This window comes from Cuculus canorus, chromosome 7 (genome assembly GCF_017976375.1).
Source record: "Cuculus canorus isolate bCucCan1 chromosome 7, bCucCan1.pri, whole genome shotgun sequence".
Taxonomy (NCBI): domain Eukaryota; kingdom Metazoa; phylum Chordata; class Aves; order Cuculiformes; family Cuculidae; genus Cuculus; species Cuculus canorus.
This window is the reverse complement of record NC_071407.1, coordinates 29,780,427-29,795,949: the sequence shown is the minus strand read 5'-3', so window position 1 is coordinate 29,795,949 and position 15,523 is coordinate 29,780,427. Positions and strand designations below refer to the sequence as shown.

Here is a 15,523-nt window from a genome sequence, read left to right as displayed (position 1 = left end):
AGCTTCATTCCCTCCAGGCAATGATTGAAGACCATCTTATACAGACCCTTAAACATATTATTAGCTTTAGAATGACCAAATTTCATAAGAAATTACATGCTTTACAAAGACAGAGGTAATAGATAATAGGATCTTTATCTCAAAGGAGTAGTAAAGGGAATATAGTGAGATTCAATTTGCAGTCACCAACTGGGTCACAACTCACTGAAGACGATGTATTATTTCTGACAGACAGTATGGTCTGCCGGCTATTAAAAAAGCAACAGAGCAAGCTTTAGTCCCAGTCTAGTCCTCACTGATCAAACTTGCTGTGAAAACTGGTATTCTCAGTGGTTATCAGTATTTCTGTCTTGTGAACAGAACTTCTTTATAGAAGAAAGCCAAATATTAAGTTAGTAGTTTTGGCAGAAAGATGTGGATCTTGAAATGCCTTTTCCCCTAAAGAGTATTTCTTAGGTTAGTTTTGGCAGTGCAATAGATTCCTTAAAGCTGTTTCTAAGTTGTGTATAAATACAGAATTTCAGTTTTCAGGTTTCTTCATCTGGTACCTTTATCATCATAGCTTTCTAAATTTGTAAGAGGCCCAAATCATCCTCTGCTGAATTATTAATCATGGAAAGATCTCAAATGATCCATTGATATAGCAATAGATCTGCAGGCTTGTTTCTTTTCCAAATTACCTTTTATTGTTAGAGTTGATGTTTGCCATTAGGCGTGGACCCCTTTAGTAAATCTTGGTGCGCGAAAGCTGGTATCAACATACTATTGGGCAACAACTTGGTGAAGAAAGAAGGCAGCTGAGTGATTTTTTTTTTTTATCTTTAACAGTACTAAGAGATTTGGTGCATGTTTATTTATGTTTATTTAAATAAAGACCTATTGAGAATGCAGGAATAATGATAATGTATTCCAATATGCCCTTAACCAAACCCCTAATGTTTAAAATTTATTTATGGGACCACATTAATTTAAGCAATAATCCTGCAGGTTCATTGAGCTTAAGCCAAAAGCTTATGAAGATGGTAAACATTTTCATGTTCATCATGGACCTACAGAAAATACGTGTGCAGAACAAATTCATTGAAATTATATTTGAAATAAAATACTACTAAGGTGATATTGAATCTACAATGTGTACCTGGAGGAGCAGGACAGAACTAAAAGTCACAGGACTGTAGATCCTTGCTTAAGGTTTTTTTAAAAAGCCGGTAACCTTGGGTACTAAAGAACTAAAATTGCAAGGCAAGCTTTTCTGCATTTAAAATGACAACGGGCACCTATTGATTCTGTGACAAACAAACTGAATGAGATTCACATATAGATATAAACAGCGATTTAGAAAACTGATCTAAGGACCGTTATGTTTCTATCTGATGCATACATTTAAATTAATTCACTGATTATGCAAACTATATACTTAGCTAAGAACTTAAAATTGGCCTCAGGTGTAATATTTTACAGATGGGAATTGTGTCTCCCCAGGGATACCCTTGTGTATCTATCCCTCTCAGAGATTCCTCCCTGTATAAGCATCAGGAATTAAAGGCAGCATGAAGCGAGTGCAAAGCAGGGGGAAAATGGCAGGCCTGGGGGTTTTTACTTCTCTCTTGGATATATCATGAGACCAAATCTTCTCTTACTAACAGAGTTGCCTTCTCCTTCTGATCTGGAAAACCTATTTCTGTGTCCTTTTGTATCATTCTGTTTCCCCTTCTTTCTCTTCTCTTATTCCCCTCTGTTTTCTCCCATCCTTGGACCACTTCAGGTCATATGCATCAAGAGAAATAATGCTTAATGTGCTTATCTGCAGCTGCTTCTTTGCTTTCCACAAGGGAAAGACTTCCAGAACGCTGGGGCTATAAGAGAAGCAAAACTCCAGGGAAAACTAAGGCTTGTTTCTCTTAGCTAGAGCCTGCAATACTGTTCACCATTCAGATGCATCAGCAGCACATGCTACTGTTTTCTTAGTACTGAAATATGTCACTTTAAATGCACACTATCTCACTGCCTCTGCCAGGATTAAGGGTACAGTTATTTATTCAGGGGATTATTCCTGTAAAGAATTCTATCCTAAAGAAAATTAACATAAAAACTTCTTTCCCATCTAATTTTTCTCTTGCAAAGTATTTTGGAATTAGTAAGAGCATTTCAATTGCTAAATTTGCACATTAATGAGGATTGTCATCTTTGGACATCTTCATAGGATTAATAAGGTATCACTTTTATAATTAAACAGCCTCCAAACACCTTTTATCTCTGGATACTACAGTGTGTCTTGAGCTAATTATGGTTAGAAATTCTGACTCCAAAAGGAGAACTTTTTTCCCTTTAAGTGCTTTCTAATGTACCTGAAGAAAATACTATTCCATGCAAAAATGTGTGACATTGTTTGCCACATACAACAATGCATGTCAGTGCATGCATTGGAAAAGCCATAGTTCAGGTAGTGCCATTCTCAGTTTACTTAAAGTGAATTATTCAGATGAACATTCCTCTTTCACCAAGATCCTCCTTTACCCACACAAAACCCATATTCAAACTCAGCAGCTGTCATTATATTACTGATTGAATTCTCTCACATATTTGTCCTCACTTTTTCTTGCAGCTTAGAGAGTCATGTGGCCACAGTATCGTTCTGTTCTTGATAAAGGATTGCAATGGATTAGGAAAACGCACCATAAAAAAAAAAAAAACACCAATAGCCATCTAAAAAATACACATTTTAAAATTATATTAAAGGATGGAAGAAAGCCAGGCATTCCCTAAATGCTTCTCCACCTATCTGTACATTCTTTATAGGTTTGTCATCTTCTAAGTGCTTATCTAATACAGTTATGTCCATCATTGCAGTTTGAGTTAGTTCTGCTTTTTAACTGTATTCTCAGTAAAGAGATACCCTTCAGCTTGTTTGTGCCATCCTCTTTTTTTGCACCTGTGAATCTGTTTTTAACCACTGACCACTAATATTTCTTCATTTACTTGCAGCTGTAACTGTTAAAGCTTTTTTACACTCAGTGTGTTGGATTTTACGTTCTCTCTCTATACCAGCTTGGTATTAGACAGAGTTTCATCCAGGATATTGCATGGTTCAGTCCTAAACACACTGATCTGACAGTGAGGAATAGTGGATTCCAGCTTTGTCTTTGCCACTAGCTTCCCAGTTTGATCCTAGGTACCTTTGTGTACCTCAGTTTGTTTAAAATTAATTAAAAGTAGCCTTAAAACATTAATGTTTGGAGGATACATTAATGTTTGGAAAGCACTGGAAGTTCCCTGATTTCAAAGGATCTAGAGCGCAAAGTATTTTTCACAGCTATCTTTAAAGTGAGACTGAAAGGGCAGAAGTTTTATCCACTTATAATTTTGCATGCAATTTTTTTGTCTGCTAGCATTTACTATTTCACAATATAGATTGAAGACATATTTTTAGCCATTAAAATGCCAGTGATGCTATTTAGAATTGTCCTTGAGCCTTGTGACAACCATTTAAAACACATCCATCATTATTTATTGCATGCATTTCTAAAATAGTTCAATCTCTTTCAAACTCGCTGCTATCTCCAGTTAGTAATTATTAACTCAGAGAAAAACATCATGAACATCTCCTGGTTTAAAAGTACAGAATCTTGGTAAATGCCTTACTAGATAGAGCAGTGATTGAATCTCTGGTGCCAGTACTTCAGGAAACTGTCAGAATCTCTCGGGATAATGTCTTCAGAAGTCCATGAATCAGAGGCAGGTGCCAGTTTATAAGAATACAATTTCTATTTTGTCTTTGTGAGAATTCAGCTTTCTTACTTGACAGGAAAGCAAATACTTAACGCTCAATATAACGGGACTCTGACTTTGAAAACAGTTTCCAGCAAAACTCAGCATTGAGGAAGGACCTTGGAAACAGTGACAGCTTATCCTCCAGCTGGTGCTGAGATGAGCTAACCGACCCCACTCAGAGGAGCAATCACTACTGACCTGTACAAATTAGATCTCTGACAGCCCGGAGATGCTAGTTAGGAATCATCTAATTATCCACTTACATTCTCTAGATGATTTCCAATGCCTAGAACAACTTTGTTTATATACATACCATAACCACAAGTTTATCAGGGTATATGTAAATGTTACATTTTATATAAATATGGTTTTATTTATACATATATACATGTATAAGCATAGCTTTTCCCAAGTAACTAGAGCTAATGAAAGAAAAGGGGGGAAGGAGTAAGTAGAAAAAAAAAAAAAGTCCTTATATGACAAAGAACATTTCCTCATGTAATACTTTATGATTTTTCCAAGTGACTGTGATTTTGACCATGCAGTGTTACATGGTGTTGTTCTTCTGGAGCCCCGAAATATTCCATTAATTATTGAGCTATACTGGTTAGAATGGTCATGTACACAATTTTGGATAACGACAACTCTTTTCTCAGTGCACATGTTATTGCCACGTGCACAAAAACAGGAAAAGCAATTGCATCTTTTAATCTTCATCTTTGAGCTCTTTTTCACTGTCATTTAATATTGAAAATGTAATCTAATCCCCAAAAAATAGAATTTCAGCTTTCATTTTTTTTATCTTCTGCTGCTTTCACATGTTCAGACAAGAGAGATTAGGGTGAAATATATACATAGAATAAAACTGGTTTTGAAGTCCTGAACAATACTTTGAATGTGCTGTTTGCTACTGGAGTAGTTTACTTGTATTTGTCTTTAAGACTCTAAGTTAATTGAAACTTGGGATATGAAAAATTTAATATGATTGAAGTAGTGCTGATGGAAACAATATCACTTTATTTGAGTTAATTATCTCTGCAGACTGCTTCAGCTAAGAATCAAGACTTAGAAAATGTACAACTCCTCTTAAAAGCATCCTCTCTGGGATGAGAGAGATGAGAATGAATTAACATTTAATCTGAGCAAGTGGGAAGCATTCCCTGTACCGGCTTCTGGTAAGCTGGAATCCTGCACAATATACAGCTGCTCTGTAAACTGCTCAGCCAAGGACTGCTCTGGGGTGCACAGCCAGCACTGTCATGAGATGGGGCTAGAGAGAAACCAAGCTCAGGCAGGTGTAATAGGGTTTGCATCTATCCGGTGAAAGTCCAAGCTGTTCTTTCACTTCTCCAGGAGCATTTGTAGCCTCCTCATTTCAGGCTGCTGTGGCCAAAATCTCTGTGAAGTTCAGCTATAACATAGAATGTCTTTGGTCTTTTTATTTTATTTTATTTTGTTTTGTTTTGGTTTGGTTTGTATTGTTTTGTTTTGTTTTGTTTTTTTCCGGTGACCTCTGTTATCTACCCGCACTGCTAAGCAGATTAACTAAATAGATCAGAGGACATATTTTAATCATTAAAGCCTCCTTATAGTATGCATAAGGATCTCATTTAATACTTGCACTTACTGTATATTTTTCATGTGATTTCCTAGTCAATGGGAATTTTCCCTAAGAAAGGAAGGTGAGGTTAATCTATAATTCTGTCTGTCTTATGTTTCTTATATAGTCTCTCACCATATTACAGAATGTCTGTGATTGGTAAAAATAGTATTGAAAGAAAGAAAATTATTAGCTCATAAGGTTTTTTACAGTCCTTAAACCTTCTAAAGCAAGACAACAAGAGCTACAATCAAACAGATGAGGAGGCAATGCAGGAATTTCATTTTAAAAGAATTTTGATGGAACATCGTATAATCAAACCATTGCTAGGACAGGTAAAATTATTTGCAGTCCTAGCAGAGTGGGTAGCACTGAGTTTGCCTAGAATTGAACCAGCGTGCCTCCGCTGTCTTGTCAGTCCAAGACAGAGACCCATCAGGGGGGATATGAGTGGGCAGCTGCACTCTATCTATTGCTTTTACTGGAACGCTAACAGCATGCTCCGGTCACCACGCAGGTGTCACATAATTTCTAAATATTTTTTGAACAAGGCTCAAAGAGATCATGTTTAGTTCTTTGCTTCTGGCTTTTGGGTGATTCTGTCCATCTTCGCTGTGGATGATGGATAATATGAATGCTGTATTTTAAGCAGTCAAATGAAAAAAACCACATAAATGCGATGCTCTTATTGTACATATTCTTTTCCTATATGTTTTCTTCCCTTTTACATTTTATTTCTTCATATGTATAGCTCTGTTGCTACATTATCCACTGCAATGTGTGCTGATCATGAGTAGATTACTACTTCTGCAGATCTCGGGATATTGTAAAATGGAGGACACTAACTGTACAAACAAAATAGATTCCATTTCATTGTTGTTAAACATTTTAGGAGTTTTAGTACTTGAAATGTCATTAAATAACAAAATTAGCAAAAATACAAATTATCCACATCCATCAGTTTAAGATTAGCATTAATTTAAAACACAATCCTTTGTAACAACGTTTACATGAAGATGAGCCATTTGACACTATTATGGTTTGGGCTAAAGCAGAGCATATTCTCTGACTTTTCAGCTAAGCCTCACTCAAGCCTTCAGCTCCTCAAGCTCACCAACACAGTTTTTCAGCCAGTGGCTGCCTCTAGAAGTGGTAAGCATGATAGTTCTCACCAACGTCATAGGCCACTGGAGCACAGAGAAGCCACTGCTCACACCTCTTCCTATGGAAATCAAGACCATCTGGGAGTTGGTGGTTGCACCTGCAGCGAGGAGCAGACAGGACAGGTGACCCAAACCTGACCAGTGAAGTAGTAATCCATGCCATATATGTCATGCTCAGAATAAAAGCTGATGGACCACGAGGGTCAACCCCTCTTCTTTGATGGACAATGCTCAGGGAGGACCTTGTCTCCCTGTCTGCTCCTGGACCCATCCATGCGTTCCTGAGAATGGTTCCTGGATCCAGTTCCTGACTCCGGTTCCCGCCTGCTGCCGAGTTCGGTGCAGGACTTTCCCAGCACTGACGTATTGTCACCAGGGAGTTTAAATTGGTTTTGTATACTTGTATATATATTCTGTTATTTTCTTATTAGTATTATTATCTTCCTTTTATTATTTTTATTTCACTGAAGCTGGTTTAGTGTTAGTTTCCAACCCACAAGCCTCTTTCTCTCATTTCCTTTTTTCTTTCCCATGGCAGGGATGGGGACTAAAAGCTGCCCGGTTTGGCTACTGACATGGTCAGGGTGGGGCCCCTAAACTGGGAAAGATGCTAAATATATTCTAATGTTTTTACTGAATTCTACTAATATCATTGAATTCCACTCAATTTTTTTGTGCTCTGTTAAACTTGGAGACCTTTGTAAGAAACATAAGGTTTTTTTTCCCCCATAGCTGGAGGGGATGTTAATTTCACAAATAAGATTAAAAAAAAATCCAAACACACTGGATAAATTTCCATAAGTGTCCCTAGTAGAAGGCTATTTTTTTATTTCTGAGATTATCAATTTTTCAGTTAAAAAAGACAGTAAAAGTGTTTATCTGGCCTGATTTAGAATATTTTTTAATTATGCAAAAGGAAATTATTTCCATACCTGTAAATCAAGCTGAAATGAAGAGATTCTCTTTATATTTCAGAATCCTCAGAAATCCCACTGCCTTAATAGAAATGTTTATATTTGTTTGGGCATTCAGCCTATGTGAACACAAATTAAGTTGCAATAAAAAAATAAAGAAGAAACAGTGTTGGGCTTAAATGACATATAGTATACACTAATTGGTTTTAACAGTTAGAATCTGAGGAGCACGCATTTAAAAAGAAATGAAATAAAGCCTATTTGGATTTTAGAAATGTGCAGTATGATTTTAACCACTGTCTAGAAATGTTTCTGTGTGTTTGTTAAGGTGATGGTAGGAATATGGTCACCGAAGATGTGCAAAAAAAAATTGGCTGTATTTTACAAAGCAGCTTTAACTAGACTGCTTAAGTAGTTTAACTAGTCTGTTTAAATAATTTAGGATGAAGTAGGTCTAAATTATTTAGACTAACACAGTGTTTGGAAGCATGAGGCGCAGCCAGTCCTTAAAAGAAAGGGCAACAGCAGCAGCAAGGTGTAAAGAAAGGTTGCCTGAGGTAGGTTTTAATGGCAGATTTTGCTGAACTGCCCAGGCTGCTTCCACCACAGCGCTGCCAGAGTGAAAAAAGGATAATGTCAAGCTCTTATCTTCACCTGCCTGAGTTTACCTTGCATTTTGTACAGCTGCCTTGAGATAGAGGGACAGAGACGGAAGCTTTCCACCCACTTGTTCATTTACTTGAGAAATACTAGAAATGAGAGTATCATAGAATTATAGAATGGTTTGGGTTGGAAGGGACCTTAAAGATCATCCAGTTCCAAGTGGGCAGGGGCACTTTCCACTAGGTCAGGTCACTCAAAGCCTCATCCAACCTGGTCTTGAACAACTCCAGGGATAGGGCATCGCTGGCTTCTTTGGGCAGCATGTGCCAGTGCCTCAGCACACTCACAGGAAAACATTTCTTCCTAATATCTAATACAAATCTCCCCTCTTTCAGCTTAAAATCATTACCCCTCATCCTATCACTACACTCCCCAGCTTTCTTGTAGGCCCTCTTTAAGTACTGGAAGGCTGCTATAAGATCTCCCTGGAGCCTTCTCTTCTCTAGGCTGAACAACCACAGCTGCCTCAGCCTGTCCTCATGTGAGAGGTGCTCCAGCCATCTGATCATCTTCCTGGCCTTCTCCGGACTTGCTCCAACAGATCCATGTCCTTCCTGTGTTGAAGACTCCAGAACTGAACGCAGTACTCCAGGTGAGGTCTCACAAGAGCAGAGTAGAGGGGCAGAATCACATCTCTCAATCTGCCAGTTACACTTCTGATGCAGCCCGGGCTATGGTTGGATTTCTGGGCTGCACGTGCAGTTTCGATTTTAGACCTGTGTAACTTCACTGTTTTTAACAGCATGAATAGATAACGTAATGCATTCTGAGTACTTCTGAACGCCAGCAGTGCAAGCCACAGAGTAACATATTGTGGAGTTTTAAAAACAGACATCTTGGACTGATATTTAAGTATTCTTTAAGTACTATTCAGAAGAAGTGTTTGACTTAAACCAGATCAAAAATACCTTTTTTTGAATGGAGAAGGGTAAAAGGGATCAGTTCATTGTTCCCTCATCAAACTCCTAAATACAAAAACAGTGTCTTTGCACATCCCAGGTAGATGTCTGTGCCAATTAAATAATGAAGCAGCTGCCAACTGATATGAATAGTCCTTCATTTAAATAGTATTCCCTTCAAATATTATCTAAATATTATTTAGAAAGAGGTCAACATCATTAATACTTGAAAAGACATCAAATGCTCAAGTATTTAATTTAGATTCTGTTTTCAAGTGATTAAGAAAAATACAGGACTTAGTCTCAAAAGTGACTTGGTTAACATATTATTTCAGGAGAATGAACTTAAGCTCATCTCTGTGTTTTCCCACATGTACACAAAAGAAGACGCAGTGATGGTGTACCGTCACAATGACCTCAGCTTCCATCAAGCAGAATATCCTATTAATTATTTTATTCTTATACAATAATTTATTGCAGAATGGTACAAAGCTTATTTACCTGTGGACAACATGCATGGAAGTGATAAATATACACACATGAGCACAGTCATGTAAGTATTTTTGTATGCGAAGTTACCCCATTATTTTCATTTTCTCTTATCTCAGCAAACAAGTTCAGCAACTTGTAATACTAATATTAGTATGCATTTTTAAGGTAGTACAAAAAAATGAAGTTACTTGTATAGTTTAAAAAGTATTGATACAAGAAATTGAAAATTAAATAGGTGATTCCAAAGACAGTGACTCTCAAGTGTCCAATTAAAACCTGGAAAATACAAAGGATATATTCATCAATGAAAGAGCTGTTTGTAGAGACACTATCAAGGAAACGGATGACAGTTCATTTTTTGATACCTGTCAACAAATAAATTTTACAGAAAAAAATGGTGGCACCTTGCTGCTTAGCCCTTTTGAACTAGAAATGATGCAAATAGATGAAATATGGTTCATGTATCAGATATAAAATCAGAGTATAAGCAGAAAGTAATTGAATATATAAAAAAAGAAATTTCACGCACAAGGTATAAATGCAATTATTGTGAACAGATTAGTTAGCAGCAGTCACAGCATATGAGCTACCTAGAAAGGATCTTTCTTTTGTGGACATCATGGCACAGATAAGAGAGATTGTCCTTGCTTTGAGGATGTCTTTAACTCAAGCAGATAAACTTTATTGTAATGCAGGAGAGGGGGAATATGAAGGTCAGATTGTGTAAAGTATGTAGAACTTGGTTACACAGACAAATTTGAACAAACCTTCTTTCATTTTCCACTAGAGTTAGGGAAAGAGATGCACTTCCAGTTTGCAGAAATACATAGAAGGAAACCAATCCAGTGTTAGAAGAATGAACCGGGTTTCCCTTCAAGCCAGTTTATGATATGGATACTGGAAAATATTGTCATTTGTGGATTATTCCCAATAATCATAGTGTATGGCCGGTTGTTTACACCTATCTCATTATCATTAGCTATCAGCAAGGCAGCTGAAACTAAAGAAGCCAGCAAGGCTGTGCCTGGGTACTCTCAAAATGTGATATTTATCAGTGCCTGCAGAAAGGCAGCTGGAAATGTAAGACTCTCCCAGTGAGTCTGCAATATAATTTCTTTTACTTTTGGGAAGGAGATTGGGAAGAAAATTCATTGAAGGAAATTTCAGTGGAAACGGTGATGTTGTTATGATGAACAAAGTAGGGAAACATCAAGTCTATACTAATGTAGTTGATGTTGACACCAACGCCCAGAAGCTGAGAATGACTGGAAGAAAGGATGACTGTGGTTGAAGCAATGACTCAGGAAATCTGAGGTCATTTCCTGGCTTTGGTATCTCTTCAGCTTTGCGCAGAAGATTTAATGTCTCTCTGCTTTCAGCTTGCCTTTTCTTTTTGTCCTTCCTGTACCACAGGGGAGTAATTATGCTTCAAATTGTTCTAAGAATAAACACATTAATGTAGTCGGTAGATTTAAGTTTAGGCAGAAGGACATACAAAAGCTTCGGTTGTTGTTCCTTATATTTTAAAAAAGGCCTTTCTACTATCTATAGAGTGAATGTACTGCAGTCTTCATGCCCGCATCTACAAAGGCAAGGAGGCACTGGCAATGCCTGGGCTGACATCTATAAGCAGGTCTTACATCCTGGCAGCGCGCCCAGCTTCTCATGAAGAGCCTGCGGCAAATGATGCTTATCAATTGCAGGGCGTTTTTTATCTGACCTGAACATAGCCTGAAGCTCCTGAACAGTTTTGTTCCTCGGCGAGGCCTGGGGAAGCAGGCAGGTGAAATTTAGAAACAGTGGCAGTCAAAACTTTTGAGTAGAATAAAACTTTGAAAATCTGAAGAGGAAGCACAGCAATACAGATGCTGAGAGGCTAAGACAGGTGAAGATCCCAAACCATGGGAGTTGCAGAAACCCAAGTCCCAAACAAGTGTGCAGCTGGCTAGGAAAAGCATTTGGGTACAGATACTGACTCAGGGATGTGATCCTGTACCACCTTAAGGAACTACAGACAAATGACTTCCTGCACCTTGGTGTTCTGTCAGTGCCTTCTGACCACTGGCACAGGCAGAAAATTCATAGAATCAAAGAGTCGTGGAATAGTTTGGGTTGGAAGGAATCTTAAAACCCATCCAGTTCCAACTCCCCTGCTGTAGGCAGGGGCACCTTCCACTGGATCATGTTGCAACCTACTAACACCTGAAGGGGCTACAAGAAAGCTGGAGAGGGATTGTTTGCAGAGGCTTGTAGGGATAGGACGAGGGGCAATGGGTATAAACTGGAGAGGGGCAGATTTAGACTAGACATAAGGAGGAATTTCTTCAGCATGAGAGTGGTGAGGCAGTGGCACAGGTTGCCCAGGGAAGTTGTGGCTACCCCATCCCCGGAGGTGTTCAAGGCCAGGTTGGATGGGCCTTGGGCAGCCTGATCTACTGGGATGTCCCTGCCCATGGCAGGGGGTTGGAACTTCCAACTCAAGCTATGATTCTACGTTGCTCAAAGACCCATCCAACCTGGACTTGAACACCTCCAGGGATGGGGCATCCATGACTTCTCTGGGCACCCTGTGCCAGTGCCTTGCCACAAAAAAACATTTCTTCTTAATATCTAATCTTTAACTCAATTTAACTCAATTGAGGAAAATTTAACTCAAAAGTCCTTTGCAAGCACCAGCACAGAGAATGCCTGGTCTCCTGTTGATTTGCATCTCATTGTAGGCTGCACAAGTCCTTCCAGGCTTTTCACACAGCTCGGACACATGAGGATGCTTTTTCTTGTGCGCAGCATCCAGCAGCCTCTGTCCCAGAGCAAATACACTCACAGGCGTATCCCTATGAGACTTTTAACAACTAAATTGCCATTTGCATCTGCCAATGGGCTCAATAATTATCAGGGTAGTGATACAAGAAGTAGTTAATATTACAAAAAGAGGAATATTTTGATTTAAGCTAAAGCAGAGTTAAGTTTCATCTAAGTAATTGTGGTTTTTGAAAGTTACAGAATGTCCCTCTGGTAGCACGCTTTCTTTCTGGTAACACGTTTTCTTTTAGACAGTGTTTTTCCAGACCGTGATCATTCTTTGAAGATAGTAATGTTTTGTGTGCAGTACAATCTGTGCTGAGCACGTGTCGTCTTCTGTGATCACCTCCGTTTGGAGTCTGTCTCTATCTCAAAGGCAAGGTCAAGCAGAGAGCTGGAGCCAGCACCAAATCAGCACGAGTTTGGACGATTGTAAAGTTCATAATAACATTAAAATTAGACCTTGGTAGGTAGTAGAATATTCATGAGATTTCTGGGAAAATGTATGGGGAACATATGAAGTTCAACAAGGCCAAGTGCGAGTTCCTACACTTGGGTTGGGGTAATCCCCGGTTTCCATACAGGACTGGGGATGATGTGCTTCAGAACAGCCCTGCAGAGAAGGACTTGGCGGGTGCTGGTCCATGAGAAGCTTGATACGAGCCGGCAATGTGTGCTCACAGCCCAGAAGGCCAAATGTGTGCTGGGCTGCATCAAAGGCAGCGTGGCCAGAAGGGCGAGGGAGGGGATTCTGCATCTCTATTCCTCTCTTGCGAGACCTCATCTGGAATACTGTGTCCAGTTCTGGAATCCTCAATGTAAGAAGGATATGGAGCTGTTGGAACAGGTCCAGAGGAGGGCTACAAAGAGGATCGGAGAGCTGGAGCACCTTCCCTACGAGCACAGGCTGAGAGAGTTGGGCTTGTTCAGCCTGGAGAAGGCTCAGAAGAGACATTTTAGTGAGCTTCCAGTAACTGAAGAAGCAACAGGAAAGCTGGAGAGTGGCTGTTTATAAAGGCTTGTGGTTATAGGACGAGAGGGAATGGCTGTTCACTGGAGAAGGGCAGCTTTAGACTGGATATAAGGAAGAATTTCTTCACGATGAGAGTGGCGAGGCCCTGTCCCAGGCTGCCCAGGGAAGCTGCGACTGCCCCATCCCCGAAGGTGCTCAAGGCCAGGCTGGATGGCCCGTGGGCAGCCTGGCCCAGCGGGACGACACTACCCGTGGCGGGGGTTGCAGCTCACCGGCTTTAAGGCGGGTGCCGGGGCGGCGGCCGCGCTGACGTCAGGGCGCGGCGCGGGGCATGCGCGGGGCTGGCCGGGGCGCGGCGCGGCGCTGCCCGGCGAGGGTCGAACCCGACCCCGGCCCGGCGGTGAGTACGCGGGGCCCCGGCCCGGGGGGCGGCCCTGGCCACGGGGAAGGGGGCTCCGGCATCACCGGCTGAGCGGGAGGGGCTGGGGGCTGGCAGGGCCCTTGCGGCGGGGCTCGAGGGCGCCGGTGGTTGCGGTGCCCGGTGGGGCCCGAGGCGGGAGGGGCCCGGTGACCCCGGTTACTGCGGTGCACAGTGGTTGACCGGTGCCTCCGGTGGTTGCGGTGCTCGAGGCCGCTGGTGCTCGCCGTGCCTGGTGCCTCCGGTGGGCGCGGTGCCCGAGGCTTCAGTGCCAGGTGCCTGCGGTGCCCGAGGCTGGCTGTGCCCGGCGGCTGCGGTGCTTCTGCTGCCCGCAGTGCTCGGTGCCTGCGAGGCCCGTTGGGGCTGGCGCTGCCCGGTGACCCCAGTGACTCTGGCCGTGCCCGGTGACCCCGGCGGGCAGGGCCCCTGGGGCGGGGCTGGTGCTGCCTAGTGCCCCCGGTGCCCGGTGATGGCGTTACCCAAGGCTGGCAGTGCCCCGGTACCCGGTGACCACGGTGCACGGGGGCCGCTGATGCCCAGTGCCTGCGATGCTCGGTGTCCTCGGTGATTGTGGTGCTCGGAGTCTGGTGCCCTTAGCGCCCCAAACCCGTGGTGCCTGGGGCAGTGGTGCCCGGTGACTGCAGCGCCCAAGGCTGGCGGTGCCCCTGGTGCCCGGTGACCCCCGTGATTTTGGTGCTTGGGGCGTGGTGCCCTTGGCGCCACAAAGCTGCGGTGCCAGGGGCCAGCGATGCCCAGTGACTGCAGACCCGAGGCTGGTTGGTGCCCAGGGGGTATGGGCAGCACAGCAGGCCTGGGGCTGCATCCCTCCATCCCCTGCCAGCCGGTCATGTATCTTCCCGTTCTCTGTTTGTTGGGATGCATCAGCGGGATGTTGGAAAACAGCTGCTGGAGGCCCTAGTGGCAAAAAATCTCTCTGTAGCTCTAAAGAAGAGAAGTGGCAGAAGTACCAAATATGTTCAAAGACAACAGTTAACAAAAATATAATGATGGGATATTTAATGTAGCTGTTCAGATTTTTTTTATAACAACAAGGGAATGCTATGCATGTGATGATGATTTCACTTTAATGACACTGAGACATTGCTTTCGTCACCCACAGCCCGCTGTAACGTTGTGTTCTGTCCTGTGTACTTTGACACGCAGTGAAAGGTAGGCAACTTCAGTCTTTCGTTTTGGGCTGGAGCAAGTCAAGCTGTTTATCTTCAGTTAAAGGAATGAAATTAGGTGGGAGCTTTTTGCTGTAGCAGCACATTAGAGTCCAGGACAGACAACAAATTAAGGTAAGTATGGTACCACTTACCACTTCTTTATACCACTCCCATCTGGTACGTGGTATAAAGAAGTTTACCACCTTTCAAGGGAGTTGGTTTCGCATGTAGGATTGGTGCTTTGTACTTGTAGCAGATCTGTTCCTGGTGTTTGTGGGCTCTGAGCCTTGGTTTGATGCAGGATACGAGATTTTGTTAAGGTATTAAAAGTGAAATGAAGTTGGATCTAAGGTCTCGTTTTGTTATGTTCTTATCACTGAGAACCACTTTTAATTATTCTCTGAAAATTTAAAAGTATTTCTTTGTAGTAGTCAAAAAAATGGATCTTCATCGTGTTAGTGTGAGGCAGTAAATATTTACATTTTTGGTGATGCTTGATGAAATCTGGCAGATATTTCCATGTGGATATAATGATCGCATAACTCTCAGCTCTCTGAGCCCGTTTTAAATTTCATGCCTCCAAGCTGAAGAGGTGAGTAGAACATTAGTAATAACCAGCTACTTAAATGTTAACCAAGGAGCTACATGAATATACGTCT

General features: G+C 41.6%; 1 protein-coding gene across 8 annotated transcripts in view; it reads left to right on the top strand.

The window, feature by feature from the left end:
- The first annotated feature begins 13,597 nt into the window (after window positions 1-13,597).
- Window positions 13,598-15,523, top strand: part of CCSER2 (coiled-coil serine rich protein 2) — a 68,135-nt gene continuing 66,209 nt past the window's right edge. For 6 of the 8 annotated variants that reach the window (XM_054071409.1, XM_054071405.1, XM_054071412.1 and 3 more), the window contains exons 1-2: window positions 13,598-13,677; window positions 14,816-14,865. The gene's annotated coding sequence lies outside the window, so the exon portion shown is untranslated. Of the gene's footprint in view, window positions 13,678-14,815; window positions 14,997-15,523 lie in introns of those variants that run through there. The other 2 variants (XM_054071408.1, XM_054071406.1) reach the window with 2 other exon arrangements.